Source organism: Oncorhynchus masou, chromosome 2 (assembly GCF_036934945.1).
Source record: "Oncorhynchus masou masou isolate Uvic2021 chromosome 2, UVic_Omas_1.1, whole genome shotgun sequence".
In the NCBI taxonomy this organism is placed as follows: Eukaryota; Metazoa; Chordata; class Actinopteri; order Salmoniformes; family Salmonidae; genus Oncorhynchus; species Oncorhynchus masou.
In genome coordinates this window covers 7,136,516-7,164,146 of record NC_088213.1, presented here as the reverse complement: position 1 = coordinate 7,164,146, position 27,631 = coordinate 7,136,516, and the positions used below count along the sequence as shown (strand labels likewise).

Here is a 27,631-nt window from a genome sequence, read left to right as displayed (position 1 = left end):
GTAAACAGGGTGTCATCTAGGACACAGCCCCAGTCAGCACCCTGCTACGTATATAGTAAACAGGGTGACATCTAGGACACGGCCCCAGTCAGCCAGTCAGCACCCTGCTACGTATATAGTAAACAGGGTGACATCTAGGACACAGCCCCAGTCAGCCAGTCAGCACCCTGCTACGTATATAGTAAACAGGGTGACATCTAGGACACAGCCCCAGTCAGCCAGTCAGCACCCTGCTACGTATATAGTAAACAGGGTGACATCTAGGACACAGCCCCAGTCAGCCAGTCAGCACCCTCCTACGTATATAGTAAACAGGGTGACATCTAGGACACAGCCCCAGTCAGCCAGTCAGCACCCTGCTACGTATATAGTAAACAGGGTGACATCTAGGACACAGCCCCAGTCAGCCAGTCAGCACCCTGCTACGTATATAGTAAACAGGGTGACATCTAGGACACAGCCCCAGTCAGCCAGTCAGCACCCTGCTACGTATATAGTAAACAGGGTGACATCTAGGACACAGCCCCAGTCAGCACCCTGCTACGTATATAGTAAACAGGGTGACATCTAGGACACAGCCCCAGTCAGCACCCTGCTACGTATAGAGTAAACAGGGTGACGTCTAGGACACAGCCCCAGTCAGCCAGTCAGCACCCTGCTACGTATATAGTAACCAGGGTGACATCTAGGACACAGCCCCAGTCAGCCAGTCAGCACCCTGCTACGTATATAGTAAACAGGGTGACATCTAGGACACAGCCCCAGTCAGCACCCTGCTACGCATATAGTAAACAGGGTGACGTCTAGGACACAGCCCCAGTCAGCCAGTCAGCACCCTGCTACGTATATAGTAAACAGGGTGACGTCTAGGACACGGCCCCAGTCAGCCAGTCAGCACCCTGCTACGTATATAGTAAACAGGGTGACGTCTAGGACACAGCCCCAGTCAGCCAGTCAGCACCCTGCTACGTATATAGTAAACAGGGTGACATCTAGGACACAGCCCCAGTCAGCCAGTCAGCACCCTGCTACGTATATAGTAAACAGGGTGACGTCTAGGACACGGCCCCAGTCAGCCAGTCAGCACCCTGCTACGTATATAGTAAACAGGGTGACGTCTAGGACACGGCCCCAGTCAGCCAGTCAGCACCCTGCTACGTATATAGTAAACAGGGTGATGTCTAGGACACGGCCCCAGTCAGCCAGTCAGCACCCTGCTACGTATATAGTAAACAGGGTGACATCTAGGACACAGCCCCAGTCAGCCAGTCAGCACCCTGCTACGTATATAGTAAACAGGGTGACGTCTAGGACACAGCCCCAGTCAGCACCCTGCTACGTATATAGTAAACAGGGTGACGTCTAGGACACGGCCCCAGTCAGCCAGTCAGCACCCTGCTACGTATATAGTAAACAGGGTGACGTCTAGGACACGGCCCCAGTCAGCCAGTCAGCACCCTGCTACGTATATAGTAAACAGGGTGATGTCTAGGACACGGCCCCAGTCAGCCAGTCAGCACCCTGCTACGTATATAGTAAACAGGGTGACATCTAGGACACAGCCCCAGTCAGCCAGTCAGCACCCTGCTACGTATATAGTAAACAGGGTGACATCTAGGACACAGCCCCAGTCAGCCAGTCAGCACCCTGCTACGTATATAGTAAACAGGGTGACATCTAGGACACAGCCCCAGTCAGCCAGTCAGCACCCTGCTACGTATATAGTAAACAGGGTGACGTCTAGGACACGGCCCCAGTCAGCCAGTCAGCACCCAGCTACGTATATAGTAAACAGGGTGACATCTAGGACACAGCCCCAGTCAGCCAGTCAGCACCCAGCTATGTATATAGTAAACAGGGTGACATCTAGGACACAGCCCCAGTCAGCACCCTGCTACGTTTATAGTAAACAGGGTGACATCTAGGACACAGCCCCAGTCAGCCAGTCAGCACCCTGCTACGTATATAGTAAACAGGGTGACATCTAGGACACAGCCCCAGTCAGCCAGTCAGCACCCTGCTACGTATATAGTAAACAGGGTGACGTCTAGGACACGGCCCCAGTCAGCCAGTCAGCACCCTGCTACGTATATAGTAAACAGGGTGACGTCTAGGACACAGCCCCAGTCAGCCAGTCAGCACCCTGCTACGTATATAGTAAACAGGGTGACGTCTAGGACACAGCCCCAGTCAGCACCCTGCTACGTATATAGTAAACAGGGTGACATCTAGGACACAGCCCCAGTCAGCCAGTCAGCACCCTGCTACGTATATAGTAAACAGGGTGACATCTAGGACACAGCCCCAGTCAGCCAGTCAGCACCCTGCTACGTATATAGTAAACAGGGTGACATCTAGGACACGGCCCCAGTCAGCACCCTGCTACGTATATAGTAAACAGGGTGACGTCTAGGACACAGCCCCAGTCAGCCAGTCAGCACCCTGCTACGTATATAGTAAACAGGGTGACATCTAGGACACAGCCCCAGTCAGCCAGTCAGCACCCTGCTACGTATATAGTAAACAGGGTGACGTCTAGGACACGGCCCCAGTCAGCCAGTCAGCACCCTGCTACGTATATAGTAAACAGGGTGACATCTAGGACACAGCCCCAGTCAGCCAGTCAGCACCCTGCTACGTATATAGTAAACAGGGTGACATCTAGGACACGGCCCCAGTCAGCCAGTCAGCACCCTGCTACGTATATAGTAAACAGGGTGACATCTAGGACACAGCCCCAGTCAGCCAGTCAGCACCCTGCTACGTATATAGTAAACAGGGTGACGTCTAGGACACAGCCCCAGTCAGCACCCTGCTACGTATATAGTAAACAGGGTGACATCTAGGACACGGCCCCAGTCAGCACCCTGCTACGTATATAGTAAACAGGGTGACATCTAGGACACAGCCCCAGTCAGCCAGTCAGCACCCTGCTACGTATATAGTAAACAGGGTGACATCTAGGACACAGCCCCAGTCAGCCAGTCAGCACCCTGCTACGTATATAGTAAACAGGGTGACATCTAGGACACAGCCCCAGTCAGCCAGTCAGCACCCTGCTACGTATATAGTAAACAGGGTGACATCTAGGACACAGCCCCAGTCAGCCAGTCAGCACCCTGCTACGTATATAGTAAACAGGGTGACATCTAGGACACAGCCCCAGTCAGCCAGTCAGCACCCTGCTACGTATATAGTAAACAGGGTGACGTCTAGGACACAGCCCCAGTCAGCCAGTCAGCACCCTGCTACGTATATAGTAAACAGGGTGACGTCTAGGACACAGCCCCAGTCAGCCAGTCAGCACCCTGCTACGTATATAGTAAACAGGGTGACGTCTAGGACACAGCCCCAGTCAGCCAGTCAGCACCCTGCTACGTATATAGTAAACAGGGTGACATCTAGGACACAGCCCCAGTCAGCACCCTGCTACGTATATAGTAAACAGGGTGACATCTAGGACACAGCCCCAGTCAGCCATTCAGCAGCCTGCTACGTATATAGTAAACAGGGTGACGTCTAGGACACAGCCCCAGTCAGCCAGTCAGCACCCTGCTACGTATATAGTAAACAGGGTGACATCTAGGACACAGCCCCAGTCAGCCAGTCAGCACCCTGCTACGTATATAGTAAACAGGGTGACGTCTAGGACACAGCCCCAGTCAGCCAGTCAGCACCCTGCTACGTATATAGTAAACAGGGTGACGTCTAGGACACGGCCCCAGTCAGCACCCTGCTACGTATATAGTAAACAGGGTGACGTCTAGGACACAGCCCCAGTCAGCACCCTGCTACGTATATAGTAAACAGGGTGACGTCTAGGACACAGCCCCAGTCAGCCAGTCAGCACCCTGCTACGTATATAGTAAACAGGGTGACGTCTAGGACACAGCCCCAGTCAGCCAGTCAGCACCCTGCTACGTATATAGTAAACAGGGTGACGTCTAGGACACAGCCCCAGTCAGCCAGTCAGCACCCTGCTACGTATATAGTAAACAGGGTGACATCTAGGACACGGCCCCAGTCAGCCAGTCAGCACCCTGCTACGTATATAGTAAACAGGGTGACATCTAGGACACAGCCCCAGTCAGCCAGTCAGCACCCTGCTACGTATATAGTAAACAGGGTGACATCTAGGACACAGCCCCAGTCAGCACCCTGCTACGTATATAGTAAACAGGGTGACATCTAGGACACAGCCCCAGTCAGCCAGTCAGCACCCTGCTACGTATATAGTAAACAGGGTGACATCTAGGACACAGCCCCAGTCAGCACCCTGCTACGTATATAGTAAACAGGGTGACATCTAGGACACAGCCCCAGTCAGCACCCTGCTACGTATATAGTAAACAGGGTGACATCTAGGACACGGCCCCAGTCAGCCAGTCAGCACCCTGCTACGTATATAGTAAACAGGGTGACATCTAGGACACAGCCCCAGTCAGCCAGTCAGCACCCTGCTACGTATATAGTAAACAGGGTGACATCTAGGACACAGCCCCAGTCAGCCAGTCAGCACCCTGCTACGTATATAGTAAACAGGGTGACATCTAGGACACAGCCCCAGTCAGCCAGTCAGCACCCTGCTACGTATATAGTAAACAGGGTGACATCTAGGACACAGCCCCAGTCAGCCAGTCAGCACCCTGCTACGTATATAGTAAACAGGGTGACATCTAGGACACAGCCCCAGTCAGCACCCTGCTACGTATATAGTAAACAGGGTGACATCTAGGACACAGCCCCAGTCAGCCAGTCAGCACCCTGCTACGTATATAGTAAACAGGGTGACATCTAGGACACGGCCCCAGTCAGCCAGTCAGCACCCTGCTACGTATATAGTAAACAGGGTGACGTCTAGGACACAGCCCCAGTCAGCCAGTCAGCACCCTGCTACGTATATAGTAAACAGGGTGACGTCTAGGACACAGCCCCAGTCAGCCAGTCAGCACCCTGCTACGTATATAGTAAACAGGGTGACATCTAGGACACAGCCCCAGTCAGCCAGTCAGCACCCTGCTACGTATATAGTAAACAGGGTGACGTCTAGGACACAGCCCCAGTCAGCCAGTCAGCACCCTGCTACGTATATAGTAAACAGGGTGACGTCTAGGACACAGCCCCAGTCAGCCAGTCAGCACCCTGCTACGTATATAGTAAACAGGGTGACATCTAGGACACAGCCCCAGTCAGCACCCTGCTACGTATATAGTAAACAGGGTGACGTCTAGGACACAGCCCCAGTCAGCCAGTCAGCACCCTGCTACGTATATAGTAAACAGGGTGACATCTAGGACACAGCCCCAGTAAGCCAGTCATCACCCTGCTACGTATATAGTAAACAGGGTGACATCTAGGACACAGCCCCAGTCAGCCAGTCAGCACCCTGCTACGTATATAGTAAACAAGGTGACGTCTAGGACACAGCCCCAGTCAGCCAATCAGCACCCTGCTACGTATATAGTAAACAGGGTGACATCTAGGACACAGCCCCAGTCAGCCAGTCATCACCCTGCTACGTATATAGTAAACAGGGTGACATCTAGGACACAGCCCCAGTCAGCCAGTCAGCACCCTGCTACGTATATAGTAAACAGGGTGACGTCTAGGACACAGCCCCAGTCAGCCAGTCAGCACCCTGCTACGTATATAGTAAACAGGGTGACATCTAGGACACAGCCCCAGTCAGCCAGTCAGCACCCTGCTACGTATATAGTAAACAGGGTGACATCTAGGACACGGCCCCAGTCAGCCAGTCAGCACCCTGCTACGTATATAGTAAACAGGGTGACATCTAGGACACAGCCCCAGTCAGCCAGTCAGCACCCTGCTACGTATATAGTAAACAGGGTGACATCTAGGACACAGCCCCAGTCAGCCAGTCAGCACCCTGCTACGTATATAGTAAACAGGGTGACATCTAGGACACAGCCCCAGTCAGCCAGTCAGCACCCTGCTACGTATATAGTAAACAGGGTGACATCTAGGACACAGCCCCAGTCAGCACCCTGCTACGTATATAGTAAACAGGGTGACATCTAGGACACGGCCCCAGTCAGCCAGTCATCACCCTGCTACGTATATAGTAAACAGGGTGACATCTAGGACACGGCCCCAGTCAGCCAGTCAGCACCCTGCTACGTATATAGTAAACAGGGTGACATCTAGGACACGGCCCCAGTCAGCCAGTCATCACCCTGCTACGTATATAGTAAACAGGGTGACATCTAGGACACAGCCCCAGTCAGCCAGTCAGCACCCTGCTACGTATATAGTAAACAGGGTGACATCTAGGACACAGCCCCAGTCAGCCAGTCAGCACCCTGCTACGTATATAGTAAACAGGGTGACATCTAGGACACAGCCCCAGTCAGCCAGTCAGCACCCTGCTACGTATATAGTAAACAGGGTGACGTCTAGGACACGGCCCCAGTCAGCCAGTCAGCACCCTGCTACGTATATAGTAAACAGGGTGACGTCTAGGACACAGCCCCAGTCAGCACCCTGCTACGTATATAGTAAACAGGGTGACGTCTAGGACACAGCCCCAGTCAGCCAGTCAGCACCCTGCTACGTATATAGTAAACAGGGTGACATCTAGGACACGGCCCCAGTCAGCCAGTCAGCACCCTGCTACGTATATAGTAAACAGGGTGACGTCTAGGACACAGCCCCAGTCAGCGAGTCAGCACCCTGCTACGTATATAGTAAACAGGGTGACATCTAGGACACAGCCCCAGTCAGCACCCTGCTACGTATATAGTAAACAGGGTGACGTCTAGGACACAGCCCCAGTCAGCCAGTCAGCACCCTGCTACGTATATAGTAAACAGGGTGACATCTAGGACACAGCCCCAGTCAGCCAGTCAGCACCCTGCTACGTATATAGTAAACAGGGTGACATCTAGGACACAGCCCCAGTCAGCACCCTGCTACGTATATAGTAAACAGGGTGACGTCTAGGACACAGCCCCAGTCAGCCAGTCAGCACCCTGCTACGTATATAGTAAACAGGGTGACGTCTAGGACACAGCCCCAGTCAGCACCCTGCTACGTATATAGTAAACAGGGTGACGTCTAGGACACAGCCCCAGTCAGCCAGTCAGCACCCTGCTACGTATATAGTAAACAGGGTGACATCTAGGACACAGCCCCAGTCAGCCAGTCAGCACACTGCTACGTATATAGTAAACAGGGTGACATCTAGGACACAGACCCAGTCAGCCAGTCAGCACCCTGCTACGTATATAGTAAACAGGGTGACATCTAGGACACAGCCCCAGTCAGCTAGTCATCACCCTGCTACGTATATAGTAAACAGGGTGACGTCTAGGACACAGCCCCAGTCAGCCAGTCAGCACCCTGCTACGTATATAGTAAACAGGGTGACATCTAGGACACAGCCCCAGTCAGCCAGTCAGCACCCTGCTACGTATATAGTAAACAGGGTGACGTCTAGGACACGGCCCCAGTCAGCCAGTCAGCACCCTGCTACGTATATAGTAAACAGGGTGACGTCTAGGACACAGCCCCAGTCAGCCAGTCAGCACCCTGCTACGTATATAGTAAACAGGGTGACATCTAGGACACAGCCCCAGTCAGCCAGTCAGCACCCTGCTACGTATATAGTAAACAGGGTGACATCTAGGACACAGCCCCAGTCAGCCAGTCAGCACCCTGCTACGTATATAGTAAACAGGGTGACATCTAGGACACAGCCCCAGTCAGCTAGTCATCACCCTGCTACGTATATAGTAAACAGGGTGACGTCTAGGACACAGCCCCAGTCAGCCAGTCAGCACCCTGCTACGTATATAGTAAACAGGGTGACATCTAGGACACAGCCCCAGTCAGCCAGTCAGCACCCTGCTACGTATATAGTAAACAGGGTGACGTCTAGGACACGGCCCCAGTCAGCCAGTCAGCACCCTGCTACGTATATAGTAAACAGGGTGACATCTAGGACACGGCCCCAGTCAGCACCCTGCTACGTATATAGTAAACAGGGTGACATCTAGGACACAGCCCCAGTCAGCCAGTCAGCACCCTGCTACGTATATAGTAAACAGGGTGACATCTAGGACACAGCCCCAGTCAGCCAGTCAGCACCCTGCTACGTATATAGTAAACAGGGTGACGTCTAGGACACAGCCCCAGTCAGCCAGTCAGCACCCTGCTACGTATATAGTAAACAGGGTGACGTCTAGGACACAGCCCCAGTCAGCCAGTCAGCACCCTGCTACGTATATAGTAAACAGGGTGACATCTAGGACACAGCCCCAGTCAGCCAGTCAGCACCCTGCTACGTATATAGTAAACAGGGTGACGTCTAGGACACAGCCCCAGTCAGCCAGTCAGCACCCTGCTACGTATATAGTAAACAGGGTGACATCTAGGACACAGCCCCAGTCAGCCAGTCAGCACCCTGCTACGTATATAGTAAACAGGGTGACATCTAGGACACGGCCCCAGTCAGCCAGTCAGCACCCTGCTACGTATATAGTAAACAGGGTGACATCTAGGACACAGCCCCAGTCAGCCAGTCAGCACCCTGCTACGTATATAGTAAACAGGGTGACATCTAGGACACAGCCCCAGTCAGCCAGTCAGCACCCTGCTACGTATATAGTAAACAGGGTGACGTCTAGGACACGGCCCCAGTCAGCCAGTCAGCACCCTGCTACGTATATAGTAAACAGGGTGACATCTAGGACACAGCCCCAGTCAGCACCCTGCTACGTATATAGTAAACAGGGTGACATCTAGGACACAGCCCCAGTCAGCCAGTCAGCACCCTGCTACGTATATAGTAAACAGGGTGACATCTAGGACACAGCCCCAGTCAGCCAGTCAGCACCCTGCTACGTATATAGTAAACAGGGTGACATCTAGGACACAGCCCCAGTCAGCCAGTCAGCACCCTGCTACGTATATAGTAAACAGGGTGACATCTAGGACACGGCCCCAGTCAGCCAGTCAGCACCCTGCTACGTATATAGTAAACAGGGTGACATCTAGGACACAGCCCCAGTCAGCCAGTCAGCACCCTGCTACGTATATAGTAAACAGGGTGACATCTAGGACACAGCCCCAGTCAGCCAGTCAGCACCCTGCTACGTATATAGTAAACAGGGTGACATCTAGGACACAGCCCCAGTCAGCCAGTCAGCACCCTGCTACGTATATAGTAAACAGGGTGACATCTAGGACACATAGGTAGAGTCCATAGTGTAGTGCAGGTAGAACTGTGTCAGGTAGAAGAGGTGATACGTAGAAATGTGTCAGGTAGAAGAGGTGATAGGTGGGGTCTATAGTGCAGGTAGAACTGTGTCAGGTAGAAGAGGTGATAGGTAGAACTGTGTCAGGTAGAAGAGGTGATACGTAGAAATGTGTCAGGTAGAAGAGGTGATAGGTGGGGTCTATAGTGCAGGTAGAACTGTGTCAGGTAGAAGAGGTGATAGGTAGAACTGTGTCAGGTAGAAGAGGTGATAGGTAGAACTGTGTCAGGTAGAAGAGTTGATAGGTGTGGTACCAGATGGGACAGTACACATCAACTTGATAGACGGCAATAAGAATTTCACAGGACATAAAACACAATGTCATTAACCATAAAGTGAATGTCATAAACTTGATTGGCCCATTACATACTGTCTCTACACTCTCCAGTACTCATAGTGCCATAAAAACCAAGCCTGGCAATACAACGTTGTAGAGCAAGTACTTTTGGAAACAAATATAATGACTGTTATAATACACTGTGACAGGAAACCCTATTCCCTACATAGTGTCCTATGGTTGACCAGAGCCCTAAGGGTCCTGGATCAAAACTAGTGCACTATATAGGGGATAGGATGCCATTTAGGACATGGTTCTGTTAGTAACATATATTATGACATCATGACTGTTTAGCCAACAGGACTATTTCAGGAGAGCTAAAAAACGATACGGATTCTGAATAAGGCATTGAAATGAATAGCATGTAGACTCTTATCCTGATAAAGGCATTGAAATGAATAGCATGTAGACTCTTATCCTGATAAAGGCATTGAAATGAATAGCATATAGACTCTTATCCTGATAAAGGCATTGAAATGAATAGCATATAGACTCTTATCCTGATAAAGGCATTGAAATGAATAGCATATAGACTCTTATCCTGATAAAGGCATTGAAATGAATAGCATATAGACTCTTATCCTGATAAAGGCATTGAAATGAATAGAATATAGACACTTATCCTGATAAAGGCATTGAAATGAATAGAATATAGACACTTATCCTGATAAAGGCATTGAAATGAATAGCATATAGACTCTTATCCTAATAAAGGCATTGAAATGAATAGCATATAGACTCTTATCCTGATAAAGGCATTGAAATGAATAGCATATAGATTTATCCTGATAAAGGCATTGAAATGAATAGCATATAGATTTATCCTGATAAAGGCATTGAAATGAATAGCATATAGACTCTTATCCCGATAAAGGCATTGAAATGAATAGCATATAGACTCTTATCCTGATAAAGGCATTGAAATGAATAGCATATAGACTCTTATCCTGATAAAGGCATTGAAATGAATATAATATAGACTCTTATCCTGATAAAGGCATTGAAATGAATAGCATATAGATTTATCCTGATAAAGGCATTGAAATGAATAGCATATAGACTCTTATCCTGATAAAGGCATTGAAATGAATAGCATATAGACTCTTATCGTTATAAAGGCATTGAAATGAATAGCATATAGATTTATCCTGATAAAGGCATTGAAATGAATAGCATATAGACTCTTATCCTGATAAAGGCATTGAAATGAGTTGAAATGTATTCAGAAAGTATTCAGACCCCTTGACTTTTCCCACATCTTGTTACGTTGCCGCCTTATTCTAAAATTTATTAAATAAATACAAATCTAAAATCTACCCCATAATGACAAATGTACACCATAAAAATAAAAATAAAATACTTATTTAAATAATCATTCAGACCCGTTGAGACTCAATATTGAACTCAGGTAAATCCTGTTTCCATTGATCATCCTTGAGATGTTTCTACAACTTTGGAGTCCACCTGTGTTACATTTTTTTGACATGATTTGGAAAGAAACACACTGGTCTATATAAGGTCCCACAGTTGACAGTGCATGTCAGAGCAAAAACCAAGACATGAGGTTGAAGGAATGGTCTCCAGAGCCCCGAGACAGGATTGCGTTGAGGTACAGATCTGGGGAGGGGTACAAAAAAATGTTCTGCAGCATTGAAGTTCACCAAGAACACAGTGGTCTCGATCATTCTTAAATGGAAAAAGTTTGGAATCACCAAGACTCTTCCTAGAGCTGGCCGACAAGCCAAACTGAGCAATCGGGGGAGAAGGGCCTTGGTCAGGGAGGTAACCAAGATCCCGGTGGTCATGCTGTATGAGCTCCAGACTTCCTCTGTGGAGATGGGAGAACCTTCCAGAAGGACAACCCATCTATGCAGCACTCCACCAATCAGGCCTTTATGGTAGAGTTTGCCAGATGGAAGCCACTCCTCAGTAAAAGGCACATGACAGCCTGTTTGGAGTTGGCCGAAAGCCACCTTAAGGACTCTGGCCATGAGAAACAAGATTCTCTGGTCTGATGAAACCAAGATTGAACTCTTTGGCCTGAATGTCAAGTGTCACATCTGGAGGAAACCTGGCACCATCCCTACGGTGAAGCATGATGGTGGCAGCATCATGCTGTGGGGATGTTTTTCAGCAGCAGGGACTGGGAGACTAGTCAGGATCGAGGGAAAGATGAACAGAGCAAAGTACAAAGAGATCCTTGATGAAAACCTGCTCCAGATCGCTCAGGACCTCAGACTGGGGTGAAGGTTCAGCTTCCAAGAGGACAACAACCCTCAACACACAGCCAAGGGACAAGTCTCTGAATGTCCTTGAGTGGCCCAGCCAGAGCCCGGACTTGAACCTGTGCAGGAAAACTCCCCATCCAACCTGACAGAGCTTGAGAGGATCTGCAGAGAAGAATTGGAGAAACACCCCAACTACAGGTGTGCCAAGCTTGTAGCATCATACCCAAGAAGACTCAATGCTGTAATCACTGCCAAAGGGGCTTCAACAAAGTACTGAGTAAAGGGTCTGAAAACTTACATGAATGTGATATTTCCATAATATTTTATACATTTTATAAAAATAAATATTTTTGCTCTGTCATTGTGGGGTATTGTGTGAAGATTGACACTGAGAAAAAACAATTTAATCCACTTTAGTACAAAGCTGTAACGAAGCAAATTGTGAAAAAGTCAAGGGCTCTCAATACTTTGCGAATGCACAACCCAGAAGCTGTTTATTTGTTGTCGCTACAATTCACATTCTTTCACAATGACGGTCAAAGAAAAACATTTCAACCGAGTTGGAAATGGTTTTAATACTCACCCACAATTTGGGATAACTGTATTAATCTCAGATTACAGCATTTTGCAATGTGGAGCGATTATTCCAACAAGACGCCAACTGTCACGCTGTCCACCTTTCCAACTCGGTCCAACCACTCATAGTAATGTATAGCTCTGGTCCAGGGCGTTACAGTTCCTCCACTAATAACTCATAGTAATGTATAGCTCTGGTCCAGAGCGTTACAGTTCCTCCACTAATAACTCATAGTAATGTATAGCTCTGGTCCAGAGCGTTACAGTTCCTCCACTAATAACTCATAGTAATGTATAGCTCTGGTCCAGGGCGTTACAGTTCCTCCACTAATAACTCATAGTAATGTATAGCTCTGGTCCAGAGCGTTACAGTTCCTCCACTAATAACTCATAGCAATGTATAGCTCTGGTCCAGGGCGTTACAGTTCCTCCACTAATAACTCATAGTAATGTATAGCTCTGGTCCAGAGCGTTACAGTTCCTCCACTAATAACTCATAGTAATGTCTAGCTCTGGTCCAGAGCGTTACAGTTCCTCCACTAATAACTCATAGTAATGTATAGCTCTGGTCCAGAGCGTTACAGTTCCTCCACTAATAACTCATAGTAATGTATAGCTCTGGTCCAGAGCGTTACAGTTCCTCCACTAATAACTCATAGTAATGTATAGCTCTGGTCCAGGGCGTTACAGTTCCTCCACTAATAACTCATAGTAATGTATAGCTCTGGTCCAGAGCGTTACAGTTCCTCCCCTAATAACTCATAGTAATGTATAGCTCTGGTCCAGAGCGTTACAGTTCCTCCCCTAATAACTCATAGTAATGTCTAGCTCTGGTCCACAGCGTTACAGTTCCTCCACTAATAACTCATAGTAATGTATAGCTCTGGTCCAGAGCGTTACAGTTCCTCCACTAATAACTCATAGTAATGTATAGCTCTGGTCCAGAGCGTTACAGTTCCTCCACTAATAACTCATAGTAATGTATAGCTCTGGTCCAGAGCGTTACAGTTCCTCCACTAATAACTCATAGTAATGTATAGCTCTGGTCCAGGGCGTTACAGTTCCTCCACTAATAACTCATAGTAATGTATAGCTCTGGTCCAGAGCGTTACAGTTCCTCCACTAATAACTCATAGTAATGTATAGCTCTGGTCCAGAGCGTTACAGTTCATCCCCTAATAACTCATAGTAATGTATAGCTCTGGTCCAGAGCGTTACAGTTCCTCCACTAATAACTCATAGTAATGTCTAGCTCTGGTCCAGAGCGTTACAGTTCCTCCACTAATAACTCATAGTAATGTATAGCTCTGGTCCAGAGCGTTACAGTTCCTCCACTAATAACTCATAGTAATGTATAGCTCTGGTCCAGAGCGTTACAGTTCCTCCACTAATAACTCATAGTAATGTCTAGCTCTGGTCCAGAGCGTTACAGTTCCTCCACTAATAACTCATAGTAATGTATAGCTCTGGTCCAGAGCGTTACAGTTCCTCCACTAATAACTCATAGTAATGTATAGCTCTGGTCCAGAGCGTTACAGTTCCTCCACTAATAACTCATAGTAATGTATAGCTCTGGTCCAGGGCGTTACAGTTCCTCCACTAATAACTCATAGTAATGTATAGCTCTGGTCCAGAGCGTTACAGTTCCTCCACTAATAACTCATAGTAATGTATAGCTCTGGTCCAGAGCGTTACAGTTCCTCCACTAATAACTCATAGTAATGTATAGCTCTGGTCCAGAGCGTTACAGTTCCTCCACTAATAACTCATAGTAATGTATAGCTCTGGTCCAGAGCGTTACAGTTCCTCCACTAATAACTCATAGTAATGTATAGCTCTGGTCCAGAGCGTTACAGTTCCTCCACTAATAACTCATAGTAATGTATAGCTCTGGTCCAGGGCGTTACAGTTCCTCCACTAATAACTCATAGTAATGTATAGCTCTGGTCCAGAGCGTTACAGTTCCTCCACTAATAACTCATAGTAATGTATAGCTCTGGTCCAGAGCGTTACAGTTCCTCCCCTAATAACTCATAGTAATGTATAGCTCTGGTCCAGAGCGTTACAGTTCCTCCACTAATAACTCATAGTAATGTCTAGCTCTGGTCCAGAGCGTTACAGTTCCTCCACTAATAACTCATAGTAATGTATAGCTCTGGTCCAGAGCGTTACAGTTCCTCCACTAATAACTCATAGTAATGTATAGCTCTGGTCCAGAGCGTTACAGTTCCTCCACTAATAACTCATAGTAATGTATAGCTCTGGTCCAGGGTGTTACAGTTCCTCCACTAATAACTCATAGTAATGTATAGCTCTGGTCCAGAGCGTTACAGTTCCTCCACTAATAACTCATAGTAATGTATAGCTCTGGTCCAGGGCGTTACAGTTCCTCCACTAATAACTCATAGTAATGTATAGCTCTGGTCCAGAGCGTTACAGTTCCTCCACTAATAACTCATAGTAATGTATAGCTCTGGTCCAGAGCGTTACAGTTCCTCCACTAATAACTCATAGTAATGTATAGCTCTGGTCCAGGGCGTTACAGTTCCTCCACTAATAACTCATAGTAATGTATAGCTCTGGTCCAGAGCGTTACAGTTCCTCCACTAATAACTCATAGTAATGTATAGCTCTGGTCCAGAGCGTTACAGTTCCTCCACTAATAACTCATAGTAATGTATAGCTCTGGTCCAGAGCGTTACAGTTCCTCCACTAATAACTCATAGTAATGTATAGCTCTGGTCCAGAGCGTTACAGTTCCTCCACTAATAACTCATAGTAATGTATAGCTCTGGTCCAGAGCGTTACAGTTCCTCCACTAATAACTCATAGTAATGTATAGCTCTGGTCCAGAGGGTTACAGGCAAGACAAAAGCTAGAGATTGTTTTACAGGGTTTGTCTTGGCTCCGCGACACGAGGATTGAGTCCCAAATGGCTCACTATTCCTCACAAAGTGCACTACAAAACCCTGGTCAGCAGCAGTGTACTATATAGGCCATAAGGTGCCGATAGGGACGAGGAAGAGAGAGGGAGGCCAGCTAAAGATGAATTACTGTTACTGTGTAATGGATTAGAAAACACAGGAGACATGTTCTCAAAGAAACAGTAAGTTTATATAATGTCCAATATACCCCTGGGGAATCACTAGCATATAAACTACTAGAGTTACACTATAAAACTACTGGAGTTACACTATAAAACTACTGGAGTTACACTATAAACTACTGGAGTTACACTATAAACTACTGGAGTTACACTATAAAACTACTGGAGTTACACTAGGATATAAACTACTGGAGTTACACTAGGATATAAACTACTGGAGTTACACTAGGATATAAACTACTAGAGTTACACTATAAAACTACTGGAGTTACACTATAAACTACTGGAGTTACACTAGGATATAAACTACTAGAGTTACACTATAAAACTACTGGAGTTACACTATAAAACTACTGGAGTTACACTATAAACTACTGGAGTTACACTATAAAACTACTGGAGTTACACTAGGATATAAACTACTGGAGTTACACTAGGATATAAACTACTAGAGTTACACTAGAGTTACACTAGGATATAAACTACTGGAGTTACACTATAAAACTACTGGAGTTACACTAGGATATAAACTACTGAGTTACACTAGGATATAAACTACTGGAGTTACACTAGGATATAAACTACTGGAGTTACACTATAAAACTACTGGAGTTACACTATAAAACTACTGGAGTAACACTATAAAACTACTGGAGTTACACTAGGATATAAACTACTGGAGTTACACTATAAACTACTGGAGTTACACTATAAACTACTGGAGTTACACTAGGATATAAACTACTGGAGTTACACTAGGATATAAACTACTGGAGTTACACTATAAACTACTGGAGTTACACTAGGACATAAACTACTGGAGTTACACTATAAAACTACTGGAGTTACACTAGGATATAAACTACTAGAGTTACACTATAAAACTACTGGAGTTACACTATAAAACTACTGGAGTTACACTAGGATATAAACTACTGGAGTTACACTAGGATATAAACTACTAGAGTTACACTATAAAACTACTGGAGTTACACTATAAACTACTGGAGTTACACTAGGTTATAAACTACTGGAGTTACACTATAAAACTACTGGAGTTACACTATAAACTACTGGAGTTACACTATAAAACTACTGGAGTTACACTAGGATATAAACTACTGGAGTTACACTAGGATATAAACTACTGGAGTTACACTATAAAACTACTGGAGTTACACTATAAACTACTGGAGTTACACTATAAAACTACCGGAGTTACACTATAAACTACTGGAGTTACACTAGGATATAAACTACTGGAGTTACACTATAAACTACTGGAGTTACACTATAAAACTACTGGAGTTACACTATAAACTACTGGAGTTACACTATAAAACTACTGGAGTTACACTAGGATATAAACTACTGGAGTTACACTAGGATATAAACTACTGGAGTTACACTATAAAACTACTGGAGTTACACTATAAACTACTGGAGTTACACTATAAAACTACCGGAGTTACACTATAAACTACTGGAGTTACACTAGGATATAAACTACTGGAGTTACACTATAAAACTACTGGAGTTACACTAGGATATAAACTACTGGAGTTACACTAGGATATAAACTACTGGAGTTACACTATAAAACTACTGGAGTTACACTAGGATATAAACTACTGGAGTTACACTATAAACTACTGGAATTACACTATAAAACTACTGGAGTTACACTAGGATATAAACTACTGGAGTTACACTAGGATATAAACTACTGGAGTTACACTATAAAACTACTGGAGTTACACTAGGTTATAAACTACTGGAGTTACACTAGGATATAAACTACTGGAGTTACACTAGGATATAAACTACTGGAGTTACACTAGGATATAAACTACTGGAGTTACACTATAAAACTACTGGAGTTACACTAGGATATAAACTACTGGAGTTACACTATAAACTACTGGAATTACACTATAAAACTACTGGAGTTACACTAGGATATAAACTACTGGAGTTACACTATAAAACTACTGGAGTTACACTAGGATATAAACTACTGGAGTTACACTAGGATATAAACTACTGGAGTTACACTATAAAACTACTGGAGTTACACTAGGTTATAAACTACTGGAGTTACACTAGGATATAAACTACTGTTGTTACACTATAAAACTACTGGAGTTACACTAGGATATAAACTACTGGAGTTACACTATAAACTACTGGAGTTACACTATAAAACTACTGGAGTTACACTAGGATATAAACTACTGGAGTTACACTATAAACTACTGGAGTTACACTATAAAACTATTGGAGTTACACTAGGATATAAACTACTGGAGTTACACTAGGATATAAACAACTGGAGTTACACTATAAACTACTGGAGTTACACTATAAAACTATTGGAGTTACACTATGATATAAACTACTGGAGTAACACTAGTATATGAACTACTGGAGTTACACTAGGACATAAACTACTGGAGTTACACTAGGATATAAACTACTGGAGTTACACTATAAATCAAATCAAATCAAATTTATTTATATAGCCCTTCGTACATCAGCTGATATCTCAAAGTGCTGTACAGAAACCCAGCCTCAAACCAGAAACAGCAAGCAATGCAGGTGTAGAAGCACGGTGGCTAGGACAAACTCCCTAGAAAGGCCAAAACCTAGGAAGAAACCTAGAGAGGAACCAGGCTATGTGGGGTGGCCAGTCCTCTTCTGGCTGTGCCGGGTAGAGATTATAACAGAACATGGCCAAGATGTCTAATAATAATAAGGCAGAACAGTTGAAACTGGAGCAGCAGCACGGCCAGGTGGACTGGGAACAGCAAGGAGTCATCATGTCAGGTAGTCCTGGGGCATGGTCCTAGGGCTCAGGTCCTCCGAGAGAGAGAAAGAGAGAGAGAAGGAGAGAATTGGAGAACGCACACTTAGATTCACACGGGACACCGAATTGGACAGGAGAAGTACTCCAGATATAACAAACTGACCCTAGCCCCCCGACACATAAACTACTGCAGCATAAATACTGGAGGCTGAGACAGGAGGGGTCAGGAGACACTGTGGCCCCATCCGAGGACACCCCCGGACAGGGCCAAACAGGAAGGATATAACCCCACCCACTTTGCCAAAGCACAGCCCCCACACCACTAGAGGGATATCTTCAACCACCAACTTACCATCCTGAGACAAGGCTGAGTATAGCCCACAAAGATCTCTGCCATGGCACAACCCAAGGGGGGGCGCCAACCCAGACAGGATGACCACATCAGTGAATCAACCCACTCAGGTGACGCACCCCTTCCAGGGACGGCATGAGAGAGCCCAGTAAGCCAGTGACTCAGCCCCTGTAATAGGGTTAGAGCAGAGAATCCCAGTGGAAAGAGGGGAACCGGCCAGGCAGAGACAGCAAGGGTGGTTCGTTGCTCCAGAGCCTTTCCGTTCACCTTCCCACACCTGGGCCAGACGACACTCAATCATATGACCCACTGAAGAGATGAGTCTTCAGTAAAGACTTAAAGGTTGAGACCGAGTTTGCGTCTCTGACATGGGTAGGCAGACCGTTACATAAAAATGGAGCTCTATAGGAGAAAGCCCTATAAAACTACTGGAGTTACACTATAAACTACTACACTACTATAGACCAGAGCCCTATTCCCTATATAGTGGTACTACTATAGACCAGAGCCCTATTCCCTATATAGTGATACTACTATAGACCAGAGCCCTATTCCCTATATAGTGGTACTACTATAGACCAGAGCTCTATTCCCTATATAGTGGTACTACTATAGACCAGAGACCTATATAGTGGTACTACTATAGACCAGAGCCCTATTCCCTATATAGTGGCACTACTATAGACCAGAGCCCTATTCCCTATATAGTGGTACTACTATAGACCAGAGCCCTATTCCCTATATAGTGGTACTACTATAGACCAGAGCCCTATTCCCTATATAGTGGTACTACTATAGACCAGAGCCCTATATAGTGGTACTACTATAGACCAGAGCCCTATTCCCTATATAGTGGTACTACTATAGACCAGAGCCCTATTCCCTATATAGTGGTACTACTATAGACCAGAGCCCTATTCCCTATATAGTGGTACTACTATAGACCAGAGCCCTATTTCCTATATAGTGGTACTACTATAGACCAGAGCCCTATTCCCTATATAGTGGTACTACTATAGACCAGGGCCCTATTCCCTATATAGTGGTACTACTATAGACCAGAGCCCTATTCCCTATATAGTGGTACTACTATAGACCAGAGCCCTATTCCCTATATAGTGGTACTACTATAGACCAGAACCCTATTCCCTATATAGTGGTACTACTATAGACCAGAGCCCTATTTCCTATATAGTGGTACTACTATAGACCAGAGCCCTATTCCCTATATAGTGGTACTACTATAGACCAGAGCCCTATTCCCTTTATAGTGGTAATACTATAGACCAGAGACCTATGTAGTGGTACTACTATAGACCAGAGCCCTCTTCCCTATATAGTGCACTACTTTAGACCAGAGTCCTATTCCCTATATAGTGCACTACTTTAGACCAGAGCCCTATGGCACCCTATTCCCTATATAGTGCACTACATTAGACCAGAGCCCTATGGCACCCTATTCCCTATATAGTGCACTACATTAGACCAGAGCCCTATGGCACCCTATTCCCTATATAGTGCACTACATTAGAAAAGAGCCCTATGGCACCCTATTCCCTATATAGTGCACTACATTAGACCAGAGCCCTATGGCACCCTATTCCCTATGTAGTGCACTACTTTAGACCAGAGCCCTAATCACTATCTAGTGCACTACATTAGACCAGAGCCCTATGGCACCCTATTCCCTATATAGTGCACTACATTAGACCAGAGCCCTATGGCACCCTATTCCCTATATAGTGCACTACATTAGACCAGAGCCCTATGGCACCCTATTCCCTATATAGTGCACTACATTAGACCAGAGCCCTATGGCACCCTATTCCCTATATAGTGCACTACATTAGACCAGAGCCCTATGGCACCCTATTCCCTATATAGTGCACTACATTAGAAAAGAGCCCTATGGCACCCTATTCCCTATATAGTGCACTACATTAGACCAGAGCCCTATGGCACCCTATTCCCTATGTAGTGCACTACTATAGACCAGAGCCCTATTCCCTATATAGTATACTACTTTAGACCAGAGCCCTATTCCCTATATAGTGGTACTACTATAGACCAGAGACCTATATAGTGGTACTACTATAGACCAGAGCCCTATTCCCTATATAGTGGTACTACTATAGACCAGAGCCCTATTCCCTTTATAGTGGTACTACTATAGACCAGAGACCTATATAGTTGTACTACTATAGACCAGAGCCCTATTCCCTATATAGTGGTACTACTATAGACCAGAGCCCTATTCCCTATATAGTGGTACTACTATAGACCAGAGCCCTATTCCCTATATAGTGGTACTACTATAGACCAGAGCCCTATTCCCTATATAGTGGTACTACTATAGACCAGAGCTCTATTCCCTATATAGTGGTACTACTATAGACCAGAGCCCTATTCCCTATATAGTGGTACTACTATAGACCAGAGCCCTATTCCCTATATAGTGGTACTACTATAGACCAGAGCCCTATTCCCTATATAGTGGTACTACTATAGACCAGGGCCCTATTCCCTATATAATGGTACTACTATAGACCAGAGCCCTATTCCCTATATAGTGGTACTACTATAGACCAGAGCCCTATTCCCTTTATAGTGGTACTACTATAGACCAGAGACCTATATAGTGGTACTACTATAGACCAGAGCCCTATTCCCTATATAGTGTTACTACTATAGACCAGAGCCCTATTCCCTTTATAGTGGTAATACTATAGACCAGAGACCTATATAGTGGTACTACTATAGACCAGAGCCCTATTCCCTATATAGTGGCACTACTATAGACCAGAGCCCTATTCCCTATATAGTGGCACTACTATAGACCAGAGCCCTATTCCCTATATAGTGGTACTACTATAGACCAGAGCCCTATTCCCTATATAGTGGTACTACTATAGACCAGAGCCCTATTTCCTATATAGTGGTACTACTATAGACCAGAGTCCTATTCCCTATATAGTGGTACTACTATAGACCAGAACCCTATTCCCTATATAGTGGTACTACTATAGACCAGAGCCCTATTCCCTATATAGTGGTACTACTATAGACCAGAGCTCTATTCCCTATATAGTGGTACTACTATAGACCAGAGCCCTATTCCCTATATAGTGGTACTACTATAGACCAGAGCCCTATTCCCTATATAGTGGTACTACTATAGACCAGAGCTCTATTCCCTATATAGTGGTACTACTATAGACCAGAGCCCTATTCCCTATATAGTGGTACTACTATAGACCAGAGCCCTATTCCCTATATAGTGGTACTACTATAGACCAGAGCCCTATTCCCTATATAGTGGTACTACTATAGACCAGGGCCCTATTCCCTATATAATGGTACTACTATAGACCAGAGCCCTATTCCCTATATAGTGGTACTACTATAGACCAGAGCCCTATTCCCTTTATAGTGGTACTACTATAGACCAGAGACCTATATAGTGGTACTACTATAGACCAGAGCCCTATTCCCTATATAGTGTTACTACTATAGACCAGAGCCCTATTCCCTTTATAGTGGTAATACTATAGACCAGAGACCTATATAGTGGTACTACTATAGACCAGAGCCCTATTCCCTATATAGTGGCACTACTATAGACCAGAGCCCTATTCCCTATATAGTGGCACTACTATAGACCAGAGCCCTATTCCCTATATAGTGGTACTACTATAGACCAGAGCCCTATTCCCTATATAGTGGTACTACTATAGACCAGAGCCCTATTTCCTATATAGTGGTACTACTATAGACCAGAGTCCTATTCCCTATATAGTGGTACTACTATAGACCAGAACCCTATTCCCTATATAGTGGTACTACTATAGACCAGAGCCCTATTCCCTATATAGTGGTACTACTATAGACCAGAGCTCTATTCCCTATATAGTGGTACTACTATAGACCAGAGCCCTATTCCCTATATAGTGGTACTACTATAGACCAGAGCCCTATTCCCTATATAGTGGTACTACTATAGACCAGAGCCCTATTCCCTATATAGTGGTACTACTATAGACCAGGGCCCTATTCCCTATATAGTGGTACTACTATAGACCAGAGCCCTATTCCCTATATAGTGGTACTACTATAGACCAGAGCCCTATTCCCTTTATAGTGGTAATACTATAGACCAGAGACCTATGTAGTGGTACTACTATAGACCAGAGCCCTCTTCCCTATATAGTGCACTACTTTAGACCAGAGTCCTATTCCCTATATAGTGCACTACTTTAGACCAGAGCCCTATGGCACCCTATTCCCTATATAGTGCACTACATTAGACCAGAGCCCTATGGCACCCTATTCCCTATATAGTGCACTACATTAGACCAGAGCCCTATGGCACCCTATTCCCTATATAGTGCACTACATTAGAAAAGAGCCCTATGGCACCCTATTCCCTATATAGTGGTACTACTATAGACCAGAGCCCTATTCCCTATATAGTGGTACTACTATTGACCAGAGCCCTATTCCCTATATAGTGGTACTACTATAGACCAGAGCCCTATTCCCTATATAGTGGTACTACTATAGACCAGAGTCCTATTCCCTATATAGTGGTTCTACTATAGACCAGAGCCCTACTCCCTATATAGTGGTACTACTATAGACCAGAGCCCTATTCCCTTTATAGTGGTACTACTATAGACCAGAGACCTATATAGTGGTACTACTATAGACCGGGGCCCTATTCCCTATATAGTGGTACTACTATAGACCAGAGCCCTATTCCCTATATAGTGGTACTACTATAGACCAGAGCCCTATTCCCTTTATAGTGGTAATACTATAGACCAGAGCCCTCTTCCCTATATAGTGCACTACTTTAGACCAGAGTCCTATTCCCTATATAGTGCACTACTTTAGACCAGAGGCCTATGGCACCCTATTCCCTATATAGTGCACTACATTAGACCAGAGCCCTATGGCACCCTATTCCCTATATAGTGCACTACATTAGACCAGAGCCCTATGGCACCCTATTCCCTATATAGTGCACTACATTAGAAAAGAGCCCTATGGCACCCTATTCCCTATATAGTGCACTACATTAGACCAGAGCCCTATGGCACCCTATTCCCTATGTAGTGCACTACTTTAGACCAGAGCCCTAATCACTATATAGTGCACTACATTAGACCAGAGCCCTATGGCACCCTATTCCCTATATAGTGCACTACATTAGACCAGAGCCCTATGGCACCCTATTCCCTATATAGTGCACTACATTAGACCAGAGCCCTATGGCACCCTATTCCCTATATAGTGCACTACATTAGACCAGAGCCCTATGGCACCCTATTCCCTATATAGTGCACTACATTAGACCAGAGCCCTATGGCACCCTATTCCCTATATAGTGCACTACATTAGAAAAGAGCCCTATGGCACCCTATTCCCTATATAGTGCACTACATTAGACCAGAGCCCTATGGCACCCTATTCCCTATGTAGTGCACTACTTTAGACCAGAGCCCTAATCACTATATAGTGCACTACATTAGACCAGAGCCCTATGGCACCCTATTCCCTATATAGTGCACTACATTAGACCAGAGCCCTATGGCACCCTATTCCCTATATAGTGCACTACATTAGACCAGAGCCCTATGGCACCCTATTCCCTATATAGTGCACTACATTAGACCAGAGCCCTATGGCACCCTATTCCCTTATTTAAGTGTGGCATAACAAAGGGGTTGAATACTTATTGATTCAAGACATTTTAGTTTTTAATTTCTAATTAATTTGTAATAATTTCTAAAAACTTAATACCACTTTGACAATAATGGAGTATTGTTTGTAGGCCAGTAAGACAAAATCTAAATGTAATACATTTGAAAATTCAGGCCGTAACACAACAAAATATTGGAGAAAAAATCTAGGGGCGTGAATACTTTTTGAAGCCAGTGGCAATTCAAACCAGAAACTTTGTTCGGAAGGGAGGGGCCTCAAAACACCAGTCTCAACGTCAACAGTGAAGAGGATACTCCGGGATGATGGCCCTCTCGGCAGAGTTCCTCTGTCCAGTCTCAACGTCAACAGTGAAGAGGAGACTCTGGGATGCTGGCCTTCTAGGCAGAGTTCCTCTGTCCAGTCTCAACGTCAACAGTGAAGAGGAGACTCCGGGATGCTGGCCTTCTAGGCAGAGTTCCTCTGTCCAGTCTCAACGTCAACAGTGAAGAGGAGACTCCGGGATGCTGGCCTTCTAGCCAGAGTTCCTCTGTCCAGTCTCAACATCAACAGTGAAGAGGCGACTCCGGGATGCTGGCCTTCTAGGCAGAGTTCCTCTGTCCAGTCTCAACGTCAACAGTGAAGAGGAGACTCCGGGATGCTGGCCTTCTAGGCAGAGTTCCTCTGTCCAGTCTCAACGTCAACAGTGAAGAGGATACTCCGGGATGCTGGCCTTCTAGCCAGAGTTCCTCTGTCCAGTCTCAACATCAACAGTGAAGAGGAGACTCCGGGATGCTGGCCTTCTAGCCAGAGTTCCTCTGTCCAGTCTCAACGTCAACAGTGAAGAGGATACTCCGGGATGCTGGCCTTCTAGCCAGAGTTCCTCTGTCCAGTCTCAACATCAACAGTGAAGAGGAGACTCCGGGATGCTGGCCTTCTAGGCAGAGTTCCTCTGTCCAGTGTCAATAGTGAAGAGGAGACTCTGGGATGCTGGCCTTCTAGGCAGAGTTCCTCTGTCCAGTCTCAACGTCAACAGTGAAGAGGAGACTCCGGGATGCTGGCCTTCTAGGCAGAGTTCCTCTGTCCAGTCTCAACGTCAACAGTGAAGAGGATACTCCGGGATGCTGGCCTTCTAGCCAGAGTTCCTCTGTCCAGTCTCAACATCAACAGTGAAGAGGAGACTCCGGGATGCTGGCCTTCTAGCCAGAGTTCCTCTGTCCAGTCTCAACGTCAACAGTGAAGAGGATACTCCGGGATGCTGGCCTTCTAGCCAGAGTTCCTCTGTCCAGTCTCAACATCAACAGTGAAGAGGAGACTCCGGGATGCTGGCCTTCTAGGCAGAGTTCCTCTGTCCAGTGTCAATAGTGAAGAGGAGACTCTGGGATGCTGGCCTTCTAGGCAGAGTTCCTCTGTCCGGTATCAACGTCAACAGTGAAGAGGCGACTCTGGGATGCTGGCCTTCTAGCCAGAGTTCCTCTGTCCAGTCTCAACGTCAGCAGTGAAGAGGAGACTGGGATGCTGGCCTTCTAGGCAGAGTTCCTCTGTCCAGTCTCAACGTCAACAGTGAAGAGGAGACTCCGGGATGATGGCCTTCTAGCCAGAGTTCCTCTGTCCAGTCTCAACGTCAACAGTGAAGAGGAGACTCTGGGATGATGGCCTTCTAGGCAGAGTTCCTCTGTTCAGTGTCTGTGTTCTTTTGTCCATTTTAATCTTCTTTGTTTTTATTGGCCAGTCTGAGATATGGCTTTTTCTTTGCAACTCTGCCTAGAAGGCCAGCATCCCGGAGTCGCCTCTTCACTGGTGTTTTGTGGGTACTATTTAATAAAGCTGCCAGTTGAGGACTTGTGAGGCATCTGTTTCTCAAACCAGACACTCTAATGTACTTGTCCTCTTGCCCAGTTGTGCACCGGGGCCTCCCACTCCTCTTTCAATTCTGGTTAGAGACAGTTTTCTAATGATGAATTAGCTTTTTAAAATGATAAACTTGGATTAGCTAACACAACGTGTCATTGGAACACAGGAGTGATGGTTGCTGATAATGAGCCTCTGTACGCCTATGTAGATATTCCATTAAAAATCAGCCGTTTCCAGCTACAATAGTCATTTACAATGTCTACACTGTATTTCTGATCAATTTAATGTTATTTTAATGGACAATAAATGTGATTTTCTTGAAAAAACAAGGACATTTCTAAGTGTCCCCAAACGTTTGAACAGTAGTGTATACACTGTTTGTGTCCAGGAAACACTGAGAATCTGTCCAACCCATTTGAAGGAGCCTCAACCTCCTTTGGATCCATTGGACTGGCGTTTTACAATGGGCTCTGGGTGGTAAGACTACATCTGCATCCCAAATGGCGCCCTGCTTCCTATATAGGTCGTAGCGCTCTAGTCAGGGGGGCCCGTAGAGCTCTAGTTAGGGGGGCCCATAGAGCTCTAGTCAGGGGGGGCCCGTTGCGCTCTTGTCAGTGGGGCCCGTAGTGCTCTTGTCAGGGCCTATAGTGCTCTCGTCAGGGCCCATAGTTCTCTAGTCAAGGGGGCCCGTAGAGCTCTAGTCAGGGGTGCCCGGAGAGCTCTAGTCAGGGGGACACATAGGGCTCTAGTCAGGGGGGCCCGTAGCGCTCTAGTCAAGGGGGCCCGTAGAGCTCTAGCCAGGGGGGGCCCGTAGCGCTCTAGTCAAGGGGGTCCATAGTGCTCTAGTCAAGGGGGCCCATAGCACTCTAGTCAGGGGGGCCCTGTAGAGCTCTAGTCAGGGGGGCCCATAGGGCTCTAGTCAGGGGGCCCGTAGTGCTCTAGTCAGGGGGGCCCATAGAGCTCTAGTCAGGGGGGCCCATAGAGCTCTAGTCAGGGGGGCCCATAGGGCTCTAGTCAGGGGGCCCGTAGCGCTCTAGTCAGGGGGGGCCCGTAGAGCTCTAGCCAGGGGGGGGCCGTAGCGTTCTAGTCAGGGCCCGTAGCGCTCTAGTCAGTGGGGGCCGTAGCGCTCTAGTCAGTGGGGGCCTGTAGCGCTCTAGTCAGGGCCCATAGCGCTCTAGTCAGGGGGGCCCATAGCGCTCTAGTCAGGGGGCCCCGTAGCACTCTAGTCAGGGGGGCCCCGTAGCGCTCTAGTCAGGGGGGCCCGTAGCGCTCTAGTCAGGGGGCCCCGTAGCGCTCTAGTCAAGGGGGCCCGTAGCGCTCTCGTCAGGGCCCATAGAGCTTTAGCCTAAAGTAGTCCACTAAGTAGGGGGTCGGGTACCATTGGGGATGTATCC

At 46.3% G+C, this 27,631-nt stretch overlaps 1 pseudogene; it reads right to left on the bottom strand.

The window, feature by feature from the left end:
• Positions 1-26,904, bottom strand: part of LOC135552364 (basic proline-rich protein-like) — a 45,177-nt pseudogene extending 18,273 nt beyond the window's left edge.
• Positions 26,905-27,631: the final 727 nt, after the last annotated feature.